General features: G+C 37.4%; 1 long non-coding RNA gene across 2 annotated transcripts in view; it reads right to left on the bottom strand.

The window, feature by feature from the left end:
* Window positions 1-18,922: 18,922 nt before the first annotated feature.
* The window catches only part of LOC121312976, an 83,614-nt gene continuing 80,998 nt past the window's right edge, over window positions 18,923-21,538 (bottom strand). For both annotated transcript variants that reach the window (XR_005949931.1, XR_005949932.1), the window contains one exon: window positions 18,923-19,035. This is a non-coding gene — a long non-coding RNA (uncharacterized LOC121312976). The remainder of the gene's footprint in view (window positions 19,036-21,538) is intronic.

Genomic DNA, 21,538 nt, shown 5'->3' with positions numbered 1-21,538 from the left:
TGCAGATGTGTAGGTACTTTTTCATATATATATATATATATATATATATATATATATATATATATATATATATAGAGAGAGAGAGAGAGAGAGAGAGAGAGAGAGAGAGAGAGAGAGAGAGAGAGAGAGAGAGAGAGAGAGAGAGAGTACATTTTTTAAACAACTTCAGTATTGTGTTTTAACATTTTAAAATGTGATAAATGTTAAAATATAATATTTAAGGATCACTTTAAAGTTCATTTGCTGTAGTGTTCTGAAGTGGTTGAATCTAAATGTTGTAAATAGAGGTGTTCATATGGGCCATTCCAGAAAATAGATTTCCCCACAGATTGACATAATTTACTTCCCTGAAGAAATTACAAGTCTTAGTTATCACTATGGTCACCCTTCATCACTATGGAGATCCTTTTCTACAGCTGGAAGGGCTATAGTTTGTATTTGTGTTTGCTGCAGTTTGTCATGTGATATCATTTTTTCTGCTCCATGCATACTTACAATATGTATCACAATCATATTTATACCAGTCATGTGCAACTTCCAGGAGTTCTTTTTTTATTATGTCATGAAACATTAATGACGGGATCATTCTTTTTCTTTATTGTGACATACTGTGCTGCATTGAAAATACATTCTAGAGCTAAACATACTGCATATCATTGAAAAAAAACACTGACAAATAGTGATAGTAACAAAATCCTAAATATTTTAAGATGGAGGCAAACTTTGAAATTAATTTGCATTTACATGATCATACAAAACCATGACACATGGCAATAAAGTAAAATAGGATCTATAACTAGATAAAGCAACAATGCTGGGATGTTTTAAATACTGTACTGTATGTATACTGTAGTGTACATTCTGGAACCTTACCCTCTTAAGTATAGGTTTATTTTTGCTCCTGCCCCCATTTCACTTGTCTATCTTCTGATGCTATATTATTGTCAGGGTAAATGTATCTAGGTTACATTTTTTAAAAACTTGAGCGATCTCCTTATATTTTTGACTCAGTAAAATTTCCCGACTTATAATAACACATTTACAGGAAATAACACCTTTTGTCAGAACATCTTCAAAATTCAATGTGCTCATTATGCCTTCTGGAATGCCCAATCATGGGGACTGAATATCAGGGACAACCCTCTGTTTCCTTTGTCAAGCCAATCGCCTCCTTTCACCTATAATGGATGTTACCAAGCTACTGATCCCTGGAGACAAATTTCCACCTTGTGGTTGCAGAAGTGTGATGACAGCCAAAAAACTAAAAAAGTCAGTTAGGTAGACTGGTCCTGGAAACCTATGTTTTGTCTGAATATTTCTTAAGTTGGTTGTTGCTTTCTGACTTCTGCCTCTGGTAATTTAGCTGCAGGGTGTCCTTTTAGCAGCTGGCTTCTTTTTTGAAAGGCTGCAGCCAGGTGACTAAAAAGACAACTGTGAATGGACAGTGTTGTGGTGCAGCCATTAACAACTGGAAAAACAGCAGGCAGAGAAAACCAACAAAAACTGTTAATCAAATAAAGAGTACTGTGTCTTTAAATACCTCACAGCTATTTACAATAGAGCCCAGGCAGAGCAAGTTCATAAACACGTTGTGTGCTTGTTAACCGGCACAGCTGTAGATGCAGGGCTGGCAGGTAATTGTCTCAGGGTGTTGTGGAGGTATTTACCTGATTTCAGGCTGGGAAATTATAAAGGAGAATTGTAGTCCTTCCTTTTGGTTAGGCTGCTACCCTCGGTTCCTTGCCCTGGGTTCATCCAGCTGACAAGAGGAGAGACTGTTCCTTGTATACACCTGTGGCTGGGCTGAGTTGATTGTTAATTAATCAATCCCACCCACAGTCTGCACATGTATTTGGCGTGGATAATATTAACCCTTTCCCTGCCAAACTGGAATATCAATAAATAATAAATTTTATACAGGTGCTTGTGCCCTATCACAACACCACTCTGGGAATGATGGTGTTACTAAATTCTCAAGGCATATTTTTGCTGAGCTAAATGCTGGTTGGTGTCTCCTTTTACAATATGGTATAATTGGCTTCCCATGCAGCAACAATGAGTGGAACACTTAAAACAATATTAATTTCCATTAACCCCGTTTCAAAATGCATCCCACTGTTGAAATAGCCCATTCAAAAATGTAAATGGATAAGTGGTTGGTTAATATCATAGAGATGTGCAGATGGACCATCACGTTTTCCATTCTGGGAATTGGGCTTTTATAAAGTCTTTTGTCACAGAATCCTACATGCAAGAGCAAAACTCTAAATTGCTTACATCAATGTTTTTAATTTATATTTAATTGTCATGCTAATTTGCAGTGATTAGAGTGATTAAACAGTTGAAACCTGGCTCACAATGCATGCTGTATGCAGGAAACAACTCGGGGGGGGGGGGGGGGGGGGGGGGGGGGGGGGGGGGGGGGAATTCAAATACACTTTTGGTATTTTTAATAAAGCTCAGCGAGAATATAAAAACACATATTTAACAGTATGCCAAAGGTAAGGTTTGTCATAACAGAAATGAATGGCTGCTGATACTTCTGTATCCTTTGTGAGTTGTATTAATGTGCAAATGAATAGTGATGCCAAAGCTTCACTGGGGACACTTCTGAAGAATGAAGCTTTAAGGTTGTATTTATTAGGTGGCACTAGCCGTGACCATCTATGAAACGTTCATTCAGCTGCAGCCTCCTAACCTAGCATTATCTTCAACGATGTCCACACTGAGACAGGTAGTAACATTAACAATGGGTGTGTGGGGCTGCTTTGCTTTGTTATCTTGAAAGTGGTGCTCATTCAAAGTAGCAATATTTTATTTGAATGATATTTCTGATAGGCTTCCTAATAATGTGATGCATTGTATTTGTAGTTGAGACCATTGCATAAGGGAAGTGAGGGACAGGTAAATAATTTTTTTATATAGACAAATCCAATGATTGTTTTGTGCTTTTTAATTTAATTCATGCTTAAAACTGTCTGTTATGTTTAAGTACAAATCTACTTGTCTGTGTTAAAGAAACCCTGTTCAGAGACCCATCTTAATGGGACTTCTTGCAACCCACAGTTTGGGACCTGTTCTTTGGGGGATTGGTATTACTTTCTTCATGCGACTGACATTGTTAATAGTGATTCTAATACATTTTATAAAATACAAATCTAAAGTATATCTTTAACCATTTTTATTTCCGATACAATAAGGCTTACATCTTGATTAGTATTAAATGAAAACACATTTCAAAAGATAATATTAATAATAAGGAGTGAGTTGTAAATTGATACTGCAGCTTTTTCCCCTGAACACATTTCTGGTGTAAATCCCGTCTATCGACAGGCACCTTATTATATTTTGCGCTGCAGTAAAAATCCCAAATAATCATTTCTTCTTCAGTCAAGAGTATTTGCCTCTGTTATTAAATATAAAGGTCAGGTAGACCAGAAACAATTTCCTTGCAATTCCTATTTAAGCAATTTGGTGAGGGACCTTGATAACTCGACATGGGTGCCGAGTCACCGCTTTTAAAAGAAGTGCATCAGTCTGCTTGACATTACCATTATGTCTTTATTTCTCAAATGTATGGCTGTGCTTAAAAAAAAGTAAGGGAGCTTACTGTTAAAAACAGACAAACAAACAAACACAACAACAACAACACATAATAAATGAATATATTAACTGTGTCAGTGCTCTTGCAATTGCTCTGGCATACTTGGTGGAATCATCCTTTATGTTGTGAGCCTACAGTATGCAAATCCAGCTCTGGAGAACAAACGCATGACGATGATTAATGTAACTGCTTTTAAGACACAGCATGTTGAATTATTATAGTACTGGTGCAGCAACAGAGGTTGGCCTGTTTAGTATGTGCTTGTGTCCCCTGAGACTCTTTTGTAATGAAAAAGATCTTGGAGCAAACAGTGTTTTTTTAGCAGACAGGGCCTTGAAGCAGCAGTTAAAGTTGAGAACCTATACACTAATGAAATCCATAGCAAACAAATCTGCAGCGCAGTCGATGTTTACTTACAAGCTCATTATGAATGCCATATTGAATGACCCTGACTGCTTCTGGATCAACCATATGATCCTGGGGGTCTGAGGATAAGAACATTTAAGGTACATAATACCTCACACTATCAATTGTAGCTCCATTGATCTGAATGACAAACAATTATTCAGATTCATTGGCTAATAGTTGTTGAGTCTTGGAACATCTTTGAGCCCAAAGTGATTTCAGCTGTGCTGCTCTAGAATATGGGTATTATAAAGATACAGACTGTTTGTGTTACCGGTAACTAAAAGCCCTCAGCTCTCTTTCTTTTAAGAAGAAGTCCATTACAGAGCTTCCATTCCTACCAATGCAGATAAACCTGTTTACATCTACACAGGCCTTTGTGCTGTTTTAAAAGAAGAAACACATGTTACAGCAAACATGCTTAAAGACAGTTCTCATTTTCCAAGCCTTATTCACAGGATATCTGATACACTTCCACTTCCTGGGACATTTCAGCTCAGTAGTGTTTTCTGGGACAAACTATGCCACTGGCTGGAATCATGTCAACATTAGAGGAAGCAGCTGGTTGGTTAATGACAGGGAAGAAGCCATTGCAGGAGTGCGGACAGTTTCACCTTCCTGGTGAAATGATCAACCAAGTGCAACACTAATTAAAAGCATGCCTGGTAAAAACAAGATTTCTTTAAACAAGTGTAGCACAAGATATCATGTTATAAAATAAAAATACATTCAAAACTGGACATATATAATTGAGACCGTATAATGAAGCTTTGTGGAATGATTCTGTTAGCTGGAGTCCATCGCTGTGTGTAGGTTGTCTTCTGATCTTCAAGGGTACAAATCCCTTTCGTCTTCAGCGTTCTTCAGGATGGGCTTGCAGAAGGTCAAGGCCTTTAACAGTAGAGTAGATACTCTGCATCATTCAGCAAAGGAACACAAACCAAACCCCTCAGGAGAAAGCGTTCCTGATTGGAACTGTACCTGTTTGCAGGAGCCGTCTGTTTGGAAACCTAAATCCCACAGGCATCTGGTAAACACAAGTTTACTGCATTGCTACCGAGACTGGTATAAAATGCCCTGCAAACTTTGCTTATTAAAATCTGTTTATATGATGCATTACCATGCTGTATGCAGGTTGTATCCCTAGAGCAACACTTAAAGCCACAGATTCATTGGCAGTTCCATTCTTGAAGGACTGAAAAAAAAGGTTGGCTCTCACTACAGTACTTTTTATTTATTTATTTATTTTTTATAATTTTAGAGTGTCCGATTATTTTACTACCATGCTTCTCCACAATATATCCTATTATGTTCCCTTACTACAGTAACTCCCCAATAACAGCTCAGGGGGAACTAAAGGTCAGTGGGAGTCCTCTTATCTCTCTATACCTCATCTTTACATGCAGGAGCTTGACAGAGGATGTTGGTGAAATGCTGGAGCAATAAGTATTAAAAAAGTACACCAGTAATATTAGCACAAGAATGGACGTAAACTGACAAGTGATGCAAATAATGTTTGGCTGCACATTACTTGTCATCAGGTTAGAGCTTTTAAGTTCTGAAGATAGGAATTGACTTGTTACCTATTGTGAGTGAACATAAAATCAGCTGTTTTTGAAGTGATGACATTTGAATGATATGGATTGAACAGGTGGAGAAAATATTGAAGTGGGGCAGTACATTTATCATCACACAAAAAACGTGAATTTAAAACAATCTGTGTGTAACTTTTGTTTCTCTGCAATGAGGATCGATAATAAAAAAAAGTTTTCTTTTGATTAGGAGCTGAGTTACCATCCCGCATTTCATGAAATTGGTTTTGAAGTGATGCATCTGATTATTTTCTGCATTTTGTTTTGTTGCCGTCACAGAACAAGAAAGTGACCTCCTACTTCTGAGGCTATCATGTCGACACACTTGAAATGTATCATGTGTTGGGAGGTAGTTGATCAGAGGCTAAAATAAACATTAGTTTTTATAATTATTTGATCTGATTTTGAGACCGGCGCTCTGCGCTATGAGGAATTTCTGGCAGCTAATATACAGACATAAAAGATGTGTACCGCCTCACCACCATCCACGATAAGACGGCTGTAGCAGTTCCTGTGCGACATCAGGACACACATGCAAACAAGCCTAAGTGTGTCCTGGACTACAATAAATACATGGGAGGCATGGCTAGGTCAGACCAGATGCTGGAGCTGTACAGTGCTGCAAGGAAGACCATGGCATGGTATAAGAAGCTTGTACATGGTCGAGATTTCTTTGCACAATGCCTATGTAGTATACCTAAGCATGGCACCAGAGAATGATCTCACCTTTCTGGTTTTTCAGACGTCTGTGGTTTCTACACAAGTGTTTGCTACACAAGAAATATCAGAGACTGAAAGATCAGAAACAGTGGCAAGGCTTACCGAACAGCATTTCATTAAAGGTGCCGTGTATGTTTCTGCAAGTGCAAACGGAGAAGTACATAGTACTACTGTCCACGCTATCCCTCTCAGCCAGGCCTTTGTTTGAAGGAGTGTTTTGAAAGGTACCACACAGTAAAGGAGTACTGAACCCCAGAACAAACCACCATGACACATGCTGTGCCATACCTGAGTTAATGTAACCAAATATAGTAAAAATCACTTGTTTTTATGTCATTTGACAACTTTATCTCGCGTTAACAAACCATTGAAGGGAGATGTTGTGTTACCCATTTCTAAAATCCTTATTTTGTGCAGATTAAAAAAAAAAAGTATGCTTGTGATAAGGTATATCATTCTTTGTTGGCATACTGGGCACATGAAATTAGGATGGGAAATATACACCATGGGCTGCATAATTCGAAGTGGAAAAGTCGAAGTGGCCTGGTGTCAGTCCAAAGCATGTAAACCCCCCCCCAAAACCAAAGAACAGATGAACACACAGACATAGGCAAATCCACCAGTTTAAACGTTTCTAAAATCTTACATCATACATTAGTATTTTAGGGACCAAAAGTTGCATTTTCTTTCTAATAATAACTGTATTTTGTGATCACATGACCACAAATCCACAAAAACTTGGCACCAATGAAAACTTCAGAGTGTGACAAAATATATAGTTTGTCTAGTGTATCTGAAAGGGTGCATATGATAAATTTGGTGAGGAACAGCTGACTCCCAAAATCACAAAATTCTTGTAGCACAGAGTGTCGCAAGGGCCTCAGCAGAGAAGGGGTTAAATGTAGCAGTGATACAGGGCGGTAGCACTTTCTTTGTTTTCCCTGGCATCTGTTCCAGGTGTGAATAAACAAGAAACATATCACTTTAAAACAGAACACAATGTAATGTGCTCTGACAATTTGAATCACTAGTGCTCTTGAGGAGTGAGTCTAATGAATACCTGCATGACACAAACCCATTTCCAGTTACACAGACACTGAAGAACTGGATTAAACACAGTATTTAGCTGGCAAAAATGCGACGGTGAAAGCCTGGCTGTGTGAAAGGATATAATCGCACATGCCAGGCTGTCAGACTAGGGGACCTGACACCCCTCCCTGGGTGGCTGCTGTTCCGATCATTCCCATTCAGCCCTGCTGGAGTGAAATGGCAGGGTGCTGAACCACCCTCTTCACTTCTTCCTGACAACCTTGCCATTCCTCTCTTTGCAAGGCATGCCATGTGATCCGTGTGCTCCAAAACTATGAAACGCTTCTAGAACACATTATTATTACTGCTGGTATGGTACCTCAGTAGTGTCAAGCATTAACCTTTTTCATATACAAAATGTAAGCTTGCCACCATTCACCCATACAGCAATACACATCTGTAATGCACAATACAAGAAGAATATAGGAGCACTGTAACTTGTTTTGTTGTTGTTTTATATAATTTTAAACATCAGAGCAAAACAACATGACTGATCCTCATGTGATGTTTTTGTTCACTGAGTGGTTTCTTTTCCAAGAAAATACTAGGGCAGTCTGGCCTTCGAAACTCTTGAGTAAAGCGGGCTTCTCATGTTTTGTATTTTTCTGAACAAGGTCAGGCAAACTATCACCTTCATAAATTTTGAAATGTACACACTCAAGTGTCCGAGCTGATTCATAAGCTGCCAGGGTTCGTGCTGCCTCAACCCCAGGAGGATCACAATATGATTTGTTACCACAATGATACTCTAAAATGAACATAATGTAATTTTATCAGGAACTAAGAAAACTACATTTAAAGACAATTTGTTTTTGTTTCACATTCTGTAATATGGAGATTTAAGGGAAACATTTACTGAGTAGAAGATACACCCCCCATTAAAGTACGTGCACATTTACATTTTTGGCATAATAAAATAGCTACATAAACTATTTCAGCAGTATTGTAGCTTTTCCTTTTATCAAACAACACGTGACCAGTATTGGATATGCAGTATTCAAATTGTTTTTCCACAGTGTTCCCCAGTTATTCATAGATACAATATGCATTCTATACTGGTAAGGGTGTGCACAAAGCCGAGACCTGAACACTTAACCTTACATAGGCACGTTATGAAAGCGCTGGGAGACACACTATGGTAAATATGTACAGAGTGCATATGGAGTAATACATAATACAAAATGGCTTTTCAGATATTGGGTGGCCAGTCTTGAACCAGGCAGCGTGAATGACTACATTACATGTAAAGCATTATATGTTGAATAAATATTGAAAGTGCAGCTGATGAATGCATGCATGTATTATATTAGGTTTGTTTTGCATCGCTGAGTGTGCTTAATTAGAATGCGCTAGCATTCTGAACGATAAGCACGACAAGTGATGCAACATATTGTTACATCCACTCATCCACTATTTACAACATTTTTATAAAGACAGGTAGCACAGCACATCTTTCATGTTTTGTTGTCTACTATTTCAAAGGTTGCCTTGATGGAACAACAATTCAAGGACAAAATTGCTGAGCTAAATGGAGCTTTTTTATATGGCAGGTAGTATTACTTCTTTCTTTGGTATTCAAATACAGATAAAAAAATACATCAATAACTTAATAGAAATATTTAGGAAAAAATATAATACAATATAATACAAATATTTAGGAAACAAAATGGTATTTTATTACTTTTTTATGGATTTGTTGCTATTTGTCCATATTTTCAAACTGTTTTGAGAGTTACCATTGTCGGTGGAGATGCAATGCAATTAGAGACACATACAGTGGTACCGTAAGGGGCTGCTGGCCTTTGCCTTTTAAAATACATCCTTGTTTTTACAGTACACAAACACTCCCCCTCATGTTGAAATGACATTTCACACTGCCTCTTGTAATATGTTGAGAACATGCTAAATTAAAAGAGTGCAGGGTGAGACACAAACTTAGCAGCACAAGTGTGTATAATGAGCACATGCTCGCTGTTTGCAAAATGCCATTCCAGAGCTTAAAGATGTAAAGTAATTCTGCTGAACTTGATGTGGCATATTAGGTAATACAATCACAATTCCGTGCATGTTATGCTCAATTAACACAGTGTACCCATGGTAGTTGATTCCTGCTTGAAAAAGCCAGCTACACAATGCCTAAGACAAGTCCCATCCTTGCTGTGGTTGTTTATATTGCATTTGTCCATTAACGAATAACTGTAGTAAATGTAAATTGTGAATGATCAGTTAACATACAGCATGTAAAAAAAATCAAAATCAAAATCAAAAGACAACCTTTTAAGTTAAGTATCATACACTGAGAGGCGGTTATGCCGTATAGCTCTAAGGGGCTATGCAATAGTTATCCTAGTTATTAAATGTCAATTAATACAGCATAATGCTCTGTACAGCTCATTTGTGTTATTTTTTTATAAGTATTAGTAGTATTTAAAGTAGTTATTATAGTAATTCATAGTAATTGGTTAGTGCATGGGAATTGTGGGTAATGATACTGTAAACATCATCTTTATGAAAAGGAGAACACAAAAACAGTGCTGCTTTGTATCTTTTTCTTATAACAAAAAACAAACAAAAAGAAAACTGTGCTTATAATGTTACTAGAATTCCTCGAAGGAATTTCAGCCTTATTGTCTCCATTTGTCAGTACATTATTCATTTGCCTATATTGTTATGAGGAAAGAGATTCGGAGCCCAAGTAAGTGGTGTTGCTTAGATGTATGTTTTTTTTAAAACAAATACAAAAAATCTAACTTTCTACCAGTGCAGTCCAGCAGGCTAGGGCACTTCTATCCTGAATCATGTAGCTTGGGCAGCTTGTATGAGAACAGTTTTTGTACTGGGATAGTGTTTACTACAGTAGTTTTTATTTTATTTTTAATTTAATATACATCTTTTAAAACCAACAGCACACGGTCACACTTTATTTTAATGGCTGCTTTTTTAGTTTATTAACTGTTAACAAACATTGTTAATTTTTAACTAAGGGTTAGGGATAGAGTTAGGGTTAGGGTTAGGGTTAATAAAAACTTGATTTTATTTGCTAAACATTACTAGAGTAACAATCTGAACCCATTTCAAGCATATGATCGACTGGGTAATGATTATCCATTGGGCACTGGTGTTTGATTGATCATCGATAGGGCTCTGTTTGCAGATTAAGCTGGCCTAATAAATAATATCAACTAACAGTTAACAGAAAATACATAATGCATATTAACATGTTTATTAGCTGTTTATTCACAGTTAATAAACAAAGAAAATGGCCCTTAAAATAAACGTCATCCAGCACACATACAGTACTCCAGGAGAAAGCTGCTGTTTTTAAATTTAAAAATTTTGCCTGGTCGATTTATATATTTATATCAATACAAGATAAAATAACCAGAACCAGCCTCGATATTAAATGGCATATTTACAGTCTTTGCAGTTTCTGTTTTCTTTGTCTCATTCTTTTCTCAAACAGATATTTAAGTATTTGTTCTTGACACCTTTCAGTGTTTTTGAAGGAATGTGAGGAACTGATAGCACTGGCAACAGAAGTACTGTTTATACACAGACACGGTATTGATATTTCTAGTCCCATTTCATTCTTGGCAACACATGTGCCACTTTGTGTGGAAACCCTGCAGAGATTTAATTTAAGTTCTATCTTTGGTTATTTCCCCATCATTTTAAAAACACCATTTGAATGCACATTGTGGTGTGCTGGTGGCCCTATTTTAGGCACCTGAAAAGCTTTATTTAGGCTACTCTCAGCAAAAGAGTCACCCAGCTCTCCAAAGCAATTCCCCCATGACCCCCAGACCGAAAAACTTCCACATGCTTAAAGCATGCACAAATCGATTCATGCACCTCCAATGACACAAGATGCAATGGCTTTTGTATCTTTTATTCATGTTTGTATTTAACATTTTTAACCTGGAGAAAACCCAGTGAGATCTAATTTACAAGGGTGTCCAGGGAGATTTGAAAAGGCTGTACTTCAATGCATGTTTATGTTAACACTGTAGTCTCACGTTACAGTTTTACAGTCAGTATCAGCTCACAACTGTATCCCACATTTCTGCCTCCCCTCCTCAGTTTTTCAGTCGGCTCAATTGCACGCTCCTCTGGTTCCAGCCCTACATGTTTCTCAGAGAACACTTACATATCTCCCTTCCTGTCCACTTAGCACAAGCCGTGGAGTGAGCTGTTTGTATAACCCTGTTAGGTTGGATTTTACTCATGCCCTGCACAGATCTCATAAGTTGTAATTGGCTGAAAACTGGCACTGGTTGTTAATTTCACTTGTCTATCAGATTAGGTCTTGCAACCCCAAGTAAGTCAGCATTCATTTCTCCAGGGAGCGAGCTTGAAATGTTCCAGTGTTTATTTTTATACACATTCTCACAGTACTGCTGTGTTTCTCCTTCTTACTCAGATGTTTTCCCTTTCTTTGCAGGGTGTATGGGGTCATTCTCAGAGGTAGCGCTTTCAAGAATGGCATTTTCCCATGTAATAGTTCACCAAGAAGTTAAAAGTTCATGGAAACCCCCCCTCCCCCATAACCATTGAGAAAGACGTGGGTAACTAACTCTGTGACACAATCAAGATATCAAGATATGTAATACATGTGACTCCCACCATATCACTATAGTTGAGGTACATAGCATGCTTAGATATATATATATTCTATATATATACACATATATATATATATATATATATATATTTAGAATATTGTTTTACTAACAGTAGGGTGATTTCAAAATAGAATACATAATACTTCTCATCTCATAAAAAATCTATTTTTTTACTAATACAGTATATACAGAACCATATATGTCACTAAAAAGGTTTTTAAAAAGAAAAAACAGTCAGGAATTACAGAAATATGTGTGAATTACTTTATTTATTTTTTTTCTAACCATTGTCAATTTCTAACCAATTCTTAAAATAAAGAATTGTTACAGTTCTAATTGGGTAATGCACAAAAAAATCTATAAGTGACAGAAGAGATAACCCCAGATAGTCAACATCCTGAGTTTTTATGCCTGTCCTGTAAAATGTATATCTTTACCCATGCAATATCATCATGTAAACTGTTTGTCTTACATAAATGGATATATTTATTTTTAACTGGGCCTTTTGTGCTTAAATTCCAGTAATTAAGTGTTTTTTTTTTTATTTCAAATTGCTCATTGAAACAGGGGAAACAGCATCAGGTATACATATGTTTAGACTGGTGCCTTCTTCAGCGTACACATTAATATTTGCTGCTGTTGTTCCTTGTACACTGATGCAGGCACTAGCCAAACATTTGTTGGCATGACTTAGTTTCTTAGGTCTTTTTTTTGTTTTTTTCAGGATTTTGATTGAGCGTTTATATGGATAAGTGATTTCATGTGATGCTATGGAAAGTAAAACAGTTGAATAAGTTTGTAGAACAACAGATTTCAAACTTCTGGCACTGCAGTTGCTGCATTTTCCTTCCAATTCATGATAGTGATGATATCGAAGGATAACCCATTGACACTGTTGTAATTCACTCAGATTACTCTGCACTAGATACATTCTTCCAAGGCATGTCACTAAAACAGTTTGCTTGACTCTGCTCAGTTGATGACGACGCTTGATAAAATGGCATTAAAGGGTTATTGTACTCATACTTCAGTATCATCTGAGTCACGGCTACCTTACTGTACTGTATCTTAAAGAAATGTAAACAAAACTAAAACAAATAATAGGAATTTACATCATTTGTGACACTGCTGTATAAATGTGAAAACAAATAGAGTTGCTTATTGGTGAGTTCATCTCAAATGCCTCCTGCCCATCCACTCACCACCTACCTCTGCCTTAGTCACAGAGATCTGAACCAGACATGCTCTGATTCAGCCTGAGAGAGCACAATATGTGTGGGTGGCTAAGTGTGTAGGTGGGGCACCTGTGGTTCTTCTATTAAATTAAGATGCAGCCCTGCTTCCTCAAGGGTGCAGGATAGAAAATGACCTGAACTATAAAGTGTGGAACCTGTCGTGCACATCCCTGAATCAATCAGAGACGAGAAGAAACTGTGTAACTCGCACCAGATGCCACATGTTCCCTGTGTAATGGGCACTGACTGATTAGAAGATTATTTAAAGGTAGATGTTACAATACAATGTTAGTACTGTATTATAATCAGTATGCAGTAGCTTGCTTGGAAGACAATGGGATAGTCTCAAAGGTATTTTCTCCAAATCGTCATCTAAAAACTTCACATTTTTATTTTTACTCGAAGGAAAACACGCCAACTACTTTTCTAAAATATTGAATCTACCCCTTTTTATTTGAAAGGCCTGCTCTTAAAAAAACAAACAAACAAACAAACAAAAAACGAAAAGAAAAATGAAAAGACACTAAAAAAGCACATTACAATATGCCACACAGCCGTTTAATCTCATTAATGAAAATCTACTGAACTGGCATCTTGGATCAGGCCTAATCCAGAATGTTTATTTACAGGATATCTAGAGGACCCCACTAGAAATGGCATGATGTACTGCAATTAATACCAACATGTTTAAAATCCAAATGCATACTGTATCTACTTTCATCTTTCACAGGGTAACATAACACATTTGATTCCCCAGTGCGACTCAATATCCACAGAATCACTTAAATATAGTAATTCCTCTGATACCAGCACCACTACTCTTGATTGGTTAGAATGATTCATTTTATGGTGCAATATTTGCTTTGGAAATAGCTTATAATTACTGGAAGAGATGCATATGTGATTTGGGGCAATAAAGTAAAATATACCTGGATGCACCAAATCCACACATCCTCACCCTGCCTTTTATAGGATAATTGGATAGACTACATTAGTAAAAACGAGGCACAAATATACAGTAGGGCTAACAAAAGCATGTCACATAATTAAGTAAGTGATACATCGGTCAAAATAATAAACATTTTCGAGTGCTGTTAGGCACAAGGAACTGTAGATTATTTTCTTACCAATTCAACACTTACCATTGTTTATGCCACTTAAAACATTTCTTCCTAATTTATTTGTTAATAAGATTCAATTGATTGTTAATTTGGTAATTGGATTTGGTTTTCGCTCTTCTGTTACGCTTAGTTCAAACTTTTTTTTATTTCTATTGGAGGATTGTAACACGCTTGCAAGATTTAAAATCAGTAGAGGGTTGATCTTGCTCGCTGGATTTCAAGCTATATTACAGTTTGATAGTATTTACACGCTCATGGAATTCAAAACGAAATTGCAAATTGTGGTTAAATGTAAAAAAATGCCCAAACCCACCGAAACCCCAGAAGAATATACCTGTCACCATAAGGACTTTGTTGTGGAAGACAGCCAAGGGGAACGAAGGTACAACTGAAGTGTGAAAGGACTGTCAAGTTAATATTGTAACAGAAAAAAAAGGCTAAGAATTTTGGAAAGCAACTGAAAACAATAATTTCTTACAGTATAAAAAAGCAAGTCTTAAAAAAAAAAACGATTTACATTAAACTAGAAAATAGCTACAAATAAGCACCGAAAAATGAAATTTATAAAAGCCTAACTATAATTAACTAATTGTTGAAATGACTGATGCATAATAAAATGATATTCACTTTTCTGTTGAATTGTCCATCAACAATGATTCGTAGCACAAACTGTGAATTCACTAATCAACAATATATCTGTATATATCAACAATATACCCCGCACCCCCCTTCTCTTCAAAGCCAAACAACAACTTTTAGTTAGACGATTTGTACAATTAATCAATCAAAAGATCAAAGGGAGATGTCACACAAATGTTTAAAAAAATAACTAGAACCTACCTATTACTAAAATGAAGCAGTATTGGAAGCTACGTCAAACAGGTAGGCAGAGACAGGACTTAAACGTAGTTTGGGAGACTCAGGGAAGAGCATTCCAGTGTTGGGGCATAACAGCTTGGGGTCTTTAAAGAGGTATTCCAGGAAACAACACATTTGCATCTGTAATAAACACATGTCGTAAAACACTAAAGTGCCAGTTAAGAGTATGTGTAGATATACTGTACATGTCTATGTTTTTGGGTTTCCCTTCTCTTTCTTTAGTACATGCAACAATCCTACTGTAAGATGATACTTCTGTTTGCTCAAGTGGCTCCTGTCATTTGCTCCATTAATCACTTCTGAGCTTTTTATATTTAAAACTGCACATGTTTTGGTATGGGTTGTGTTAATAGCATGAATGAAAACATGTTGAAACAGACAGTACGATGTGTGTGTTTCTAACACCATCATTTAAATAATGTTCTAATTGAGCCATGTTCCTTGCATTGGGAGCATCCTACTGCAGCTGACGCCCAACAAGGTCATTTTAACTGGTACACTTTTCAGCAAATGCACTGTGAACTTCCACCTCTCAAAAATGACACCCTTTAAATCTATAGCTTGTAACCCCAGCATGCTGCTTGATCCCATTTCCAAGACTCATATCACATTGAGAATAAACACAAGCCTCATTACCACCTGCACAGCATAGAAAAGACTTGCTCCTACACATAGTAGGTAAAAGCATAACGCTGCAGCTTGTGCAGGCCTTGTATTAACAAGAACAGATTACTCTAATACCAGATGAACTGGTCTACCATCCTCCTCCCTAGCATACTTACAGTTATTTCTCACTACAGCAGCATGTCTTGCTAGACTGATCCAATTACTGTGGATAATTATCGCTGCCCAGTTGACCTTCAGCATTGAAGATCTTGATTGTGACATCATCTCACAGAACTTTTTAACTTTCAAACCAGTTGAGATCTGTTGAAAGTGGTCCTGGCAAGTTTTTTGACAGAATTAGAAAAAAATAAGCATACCAGGAGGTTGAGGTTTAGACCTCTTCATTCAGTATGTTTTGTTTCATGTGATATCATTTAGGTATACAGCTTTTCAAACTATTGCCATCTGAAAATGACTCAAATTATGGTGCACTACAATGTAATTTAGTTAACATTATAAAAAAAAAAATTATGCAGCTCCTATAAAGGAAATAAATACAAAGCTCTTTGCAAAAAACAGAACAAAACACAGCCCTTTGTAAAGCAAATACAGTTTTTTTCTTACAGTTTTGCTTTTTTTAAAGTTGGGCAATTAGATAGCTGATAACTTAAACCTTTTCAGTACCTTCACATTAACATATGATGCAATGCATGTTACACTTGTCTTAAGTAGCACCTGTCCGCTCAACAGGACTTTGGGTACCCTGAACAAAGGACCCATAAAGCCTTGCGTTTCAACCCCACCTACTGAAGGATTTGTAGAACTATTGTATACTGGAGCCCAAATTATTATTATTATTATTATTATTATTATAACTAACACATATGATTGTGTATCAGGAAATGTGGGCGACTAGGTAGCCTATTTACTACCATTGTTTCGTAATGCACTTGACTAAACATTTTGACAGCATTAACCTTACACGCTGGGTTTTTACTTCATACTTTCCTGCAGGGATATATATATATATATATATATATATATATATATATATATATATATATATATATATATATATATATATAGGAGGATCATTTGAACTGTAGGAAGTTCATCTGTAACCAGCTGATACAAAGTCATTAGTCTCGAACACATGCAAAAGTAGGTCACCATCAACTAGCATCTGATACTGGCAAAAACTTAATCAGTGGTGCTCACAAAAAGCTAAAAAATATGAGCATAGTCTCTTCATCTATATCCTCCTCTCCAGGGATTTTATTCCCACAGAGGGTAACTAATAAATCAGTCAGATTTGCAGGTATACATCCTCAATAACATTCAGTACAAAGAATTACTGTATCAGCGACAGCAGATCTAATCTTATATAATCGACATCTAAGGTCTTAAAAGCATTGTTCTTTTTGTGAACCTTACAATGAAAATGTCATTTAAAATATGACTGCAAATAAGGCTCTCTCTCTTTAAAAGATTTCTTGAAAAAAAAAAAAGTTAATATTTTATTTATTTAAGTGATAAATGCATATATTGACCCTATAGCCAAAACTGAATTAAAAGGTTATCTTTAGATCTAAAATATTAGTCCACACTGACTTCACGAAACAATTTAACTACATATTTCCTGTGAAATATTTAAGAAAAAGAAAAAAAAAGCAATGAGCATAGCAGTTATTAAATAAACACTCCTCTCCCCCTCACTCTCCCCTTTGCTCCTACCTCGGTCTCAGTCCCAGCACTGTTTGTTTTGCTTGTGCCATCATGGTGCTCTGAGACCCGAGCTGAGTGACAGGCCGTGGCTACATCTTTCCATTGAGGGCTGCTGTGATGAATGTCCTGGGCTAATGTGCCCGAGGACACTGCAAAGAGGAATGTCTCTAATCAATTCTGTCATTTGCATGTGCTTGCCACGAGGCCTCAGCCCCCCACCCCCACCCCCCCGGGGGGATGGGGGTTGTTAAAGGATTACAGCTGTCATGGCTCTGGGAAAGGGTTCAGGGATCATTAGCACTGGTCATTCCCATGAACTTCAGATTTGCTGTGGGGCACTCTGAACTGACACTGCAGCTTTTTGCATATCCGTACACTGGCAGATAAAGACACATAGGCCCTTATTTATCAATAGGTTTACCTGCGTATTGAAAAATGTCAAGCCTTTAAAGACTTTTTAGAATTTATGTAAGCACACGTGCCTCTGTGTGCGGAAGAACAACTGAGGAAATGAAAGCATACATTAAAGACATACAAACAAGTGTATGATAAAAAGACATTAAAGAATAAACAGTGGGGTTCTGACAAATACAACATTCCACGCCCCCACGTGTTGATTCAACTGTTTCAATAACGTACCTCTAATTTAAATTTTTACTGTCAACATCCTGACAACTTTTTACACTTATAACTTTAAACTCTGTTTCAAAGCTCTTTTCAAATGGCAGCTCTAGTGCACTGGGGTTTGAGATCTGTCCTCTAAATCACTGCAGGAAGAGAGATAAAAAAAACAAAAAACAAAATAAAACATAGCAAGTGCTCTGGCTTTTCTGTTCTGTACCATGCATCATTATTGCCGTGCTAACTGTTTGACAGTGTGGGCAATAATCCTTACACTATCAGTGCACTAGAGCGGCCATTTTGAGGTTTAGAGTTATAAGTGTAAAAAGTTGTCAGGATGTTAACAATGAAAAGAAAAAATGACAGGTACATCATTGAAACAGTTGTAGCAACACATGGGGACGTATAACGCTAGATTTTTCTGAACCCCGGTACTTACTCTTTGTGGCAAAGTGGGTAAGTGAGTGCAGGTGAAGGCAATGCAGCAGTGTGGAAGGAACAGACAGACAATGATATACAGGTGCAAGGGTATTTATTGAATTAACAATGTCCAGAGCCTAATGGCAAACAACTGTAAATAATAAATGTTGTAATGTGATACAGTGGCGTGTATCACTTTATTTATAATCAACAGGTTTGACCCGCAACCAAAAGTCCCGTTCTTTTACACAGCCACGTAACACAAAACACAGACACAGGCCCTACAGTGAGTGAATTAGTGCTCATGGTGCAAAGACAGTCCTCCGTGAAACGGGAAGTGCTGGTGTCCAGGTTTGATGCTAGCCTGCAGCTACAGCTCCGGATTGTGCTAGTAGTCTTTAGAAAAAAAAAAAAAAACAAACAGTTTACTTAGACAATCAAACAAAACACAACACTCACGTATAATCACTGGTTCTCCTTTTGGGTTTGTTTTTAACCATTTACCAAAGGAACAGTTTGGGTACTATAGCTCCGCCTCTTTTCTAGATGGCTGACTTCCACCTACCAATGGGAATAAATTGTCATGCCATTTAGTCCAGGGTACTCTGTTCCTTTTACACAGCGCCTTCATGGGTCAGGAGGGAGATCTAACACCAAGAATCATTTGATCTCTGTCACACTCTTTAAGAAGGATTTGTTAATATAACCATGGTAATACTTTACACTGTCTTTAATTATTGTGTATTTACATAGTAGTTTCTTAGTACATACATGTGTACTTACACATAATTACAATGTTATTACGTATAGTTACAATGTATTCAATGTTTAAATCTTTTTGCACGATATAACCCTAACAATAAACCTAAACCTAACCCTAACCCTAACCCTAACCTTACCACTTTTCTGATACAATTGTGTACTTACATATATCCTGCAAAAATGTACACATTAAAGGGTAGATTTAAGGATATTGTAAGGTACCAGGGAGGGGGTTAAAATCCTTCCCTGCTAAAAACCTTGTGAGAATGCACATTTGGGTGTTATTGGGTTTAATGGTGTAATTGTTTTAATGATTTAGTTAATCCTCGGCACCTGGTCGTAATTATAAATTAGAGACAGGTGCAGGGTATTTAGGGGGAGGCAGCCAGACTGATCGGGGCGGCGGAGTGAAGAGCCCGACGGCGTGTGTGTCCAGTCGTATTGAAGAGAGTGCTGAGAGAAGCCCGTTTTGGTGTTTGTCAGGTAAACGGCTTAGCCGTCCTGTGGTTTAGTGAGGAACCAGTCTATGTTTAGTCAGAGCTCCAAGAGGGAGCTAGGTGTTTGTTTTGTTTTCATTTCTGTGTTTATTAAAAAGTGCGCGTCAGCGCCGTAAAAAATCAATTTTTTGTGTCCTGGGTCTATCTTAAAGGGGCAACGAACTCCGTGAGTGCGAGGATCGTTTTACAATATACATAAAGTGGTTTGCGGGTGCAAAACCCTTATAATGTGGCAGTAAAGTTTGATTTTAGCGTTTGCTAAAAATGTGCAGCATTTAAAGAATAGTGTTCATTTGACGTTCTGCACCCGCTATCAAATTTGCACTTTGCCATCATTAATCCATTCAAATTATATTGAAGTGCAGTCAAATGAAGAAAATAGCATGGAATTGGACGGGATCTGGATACCAAGCAGGCGCAAACATTCTAATGTGATATAAGATTTTGCCTTGCACTTAGGCAATTTCTGACCCTCCAAAAACTTTACACCTGTTCTACAAGGTGCAAACAAATGTAGACGTGAGTAATTAAGAGCTGTATAAAAGCACACACCTCTAGAGACCTGTCATTGGCTTCAGGATGGCTGTTGTGGTTCACTTCCTGATGTGGCGACACTTGGCTCTTGTTGAGGAGAGGCAGGAACACGTTCAGTGGAAAAGGACAAGACGAAGAAGACCCTGCATATTCAATCCCAGGCTCACTTTGTTTGGGGTGCCGGAGGATGCCGTGCTAAAGCATTATCGTCTCACTGCGCAGGTCATCCTAGACGTAATAGCTGAATTGAGGGATGAGCTAGACCTCAGTATCAATCTAGAGACCGCTATCTCTGCACATGTGTCAGTGCTGTGTTCTCTGCACTGCTTAGCCTCTGGTTCCTTTCAGACCACAGTTGGAATGCCAGGAGGGATAGTTCAATCCACCTTTTCCAGTGCTAGGCACATTTCTGGATGTGATGTTGAAAAGGGCAGGCCAATACATATCATTTTCTAAGGATACAAACATAACTGATGTTGGCTGAGGCTTTTCCAAACAGCTTTGTTTCTTGCTGAGTGATCTCAGCCGTAAGGACTCTCAGCTCTTTCTCAGAAAACTTTTCTTGTTTTTTTCATGCGCCAAGAGGACTTTGATGCCCTTTCTATGACATATTTTATTTTGTTTTGTATTTTCATGCTGCATAAATGTCATACAGCGCCTATTGCTCTCTGTACTCCTAACTCTGTCACCTCTGGGCTGCAAGTACGGCCGGTAAGTAGACCGATGCGCTCATTGAGACCCTCATTATCATAATTGTGGATTATTATTTGTGCTTGTTGAGTAATTTGCATTGCTCCTAAGCTTACATAGGACGCAGTGCAATGCCTGGCCGCAATGCAATAAACATTTTGCATCTGCAATTATTTGCACTGTGCCTATACTTACATTTACCTTTGAGTAGATTGTAACTATGCATTTACAAGTATACATGTATTTACTGTGTAACTACTATCTAAATACACAGCAATTAGTAAAGTGTTACCATAACCATTATTAACTGTTGATTCCAGAGAAAGGTCTGGAGGTCTCCAGCTTACTGAATTTACTTTTTAAATTATTAAATCCCTCTGTCTGTGTTGTATGCAATTATATATGATCACAGGATC

Source organism: Polyodon spathula, chromosome 1 (genome assembly GCF_017654505.1).
Source record: "Polyodon spathula isolate WHYD16114869_AA chromosome 1, ASM1765450v1, whole genome shotgun sequence".
In the NCBI taxonomy this organism is placed as follows: domain Eukaryota; kingdom Metazoa; phylum Chordata; class Actinopteri; order Acipenseriformes; family Polyodontidae; genus Polyodon; species Polyodon spathula.
The sequence above is the reverse complement of the archived record's forward strand: the minus strand, read 5'-3'. Positions and strand labels throughout refer to the sequence as shown.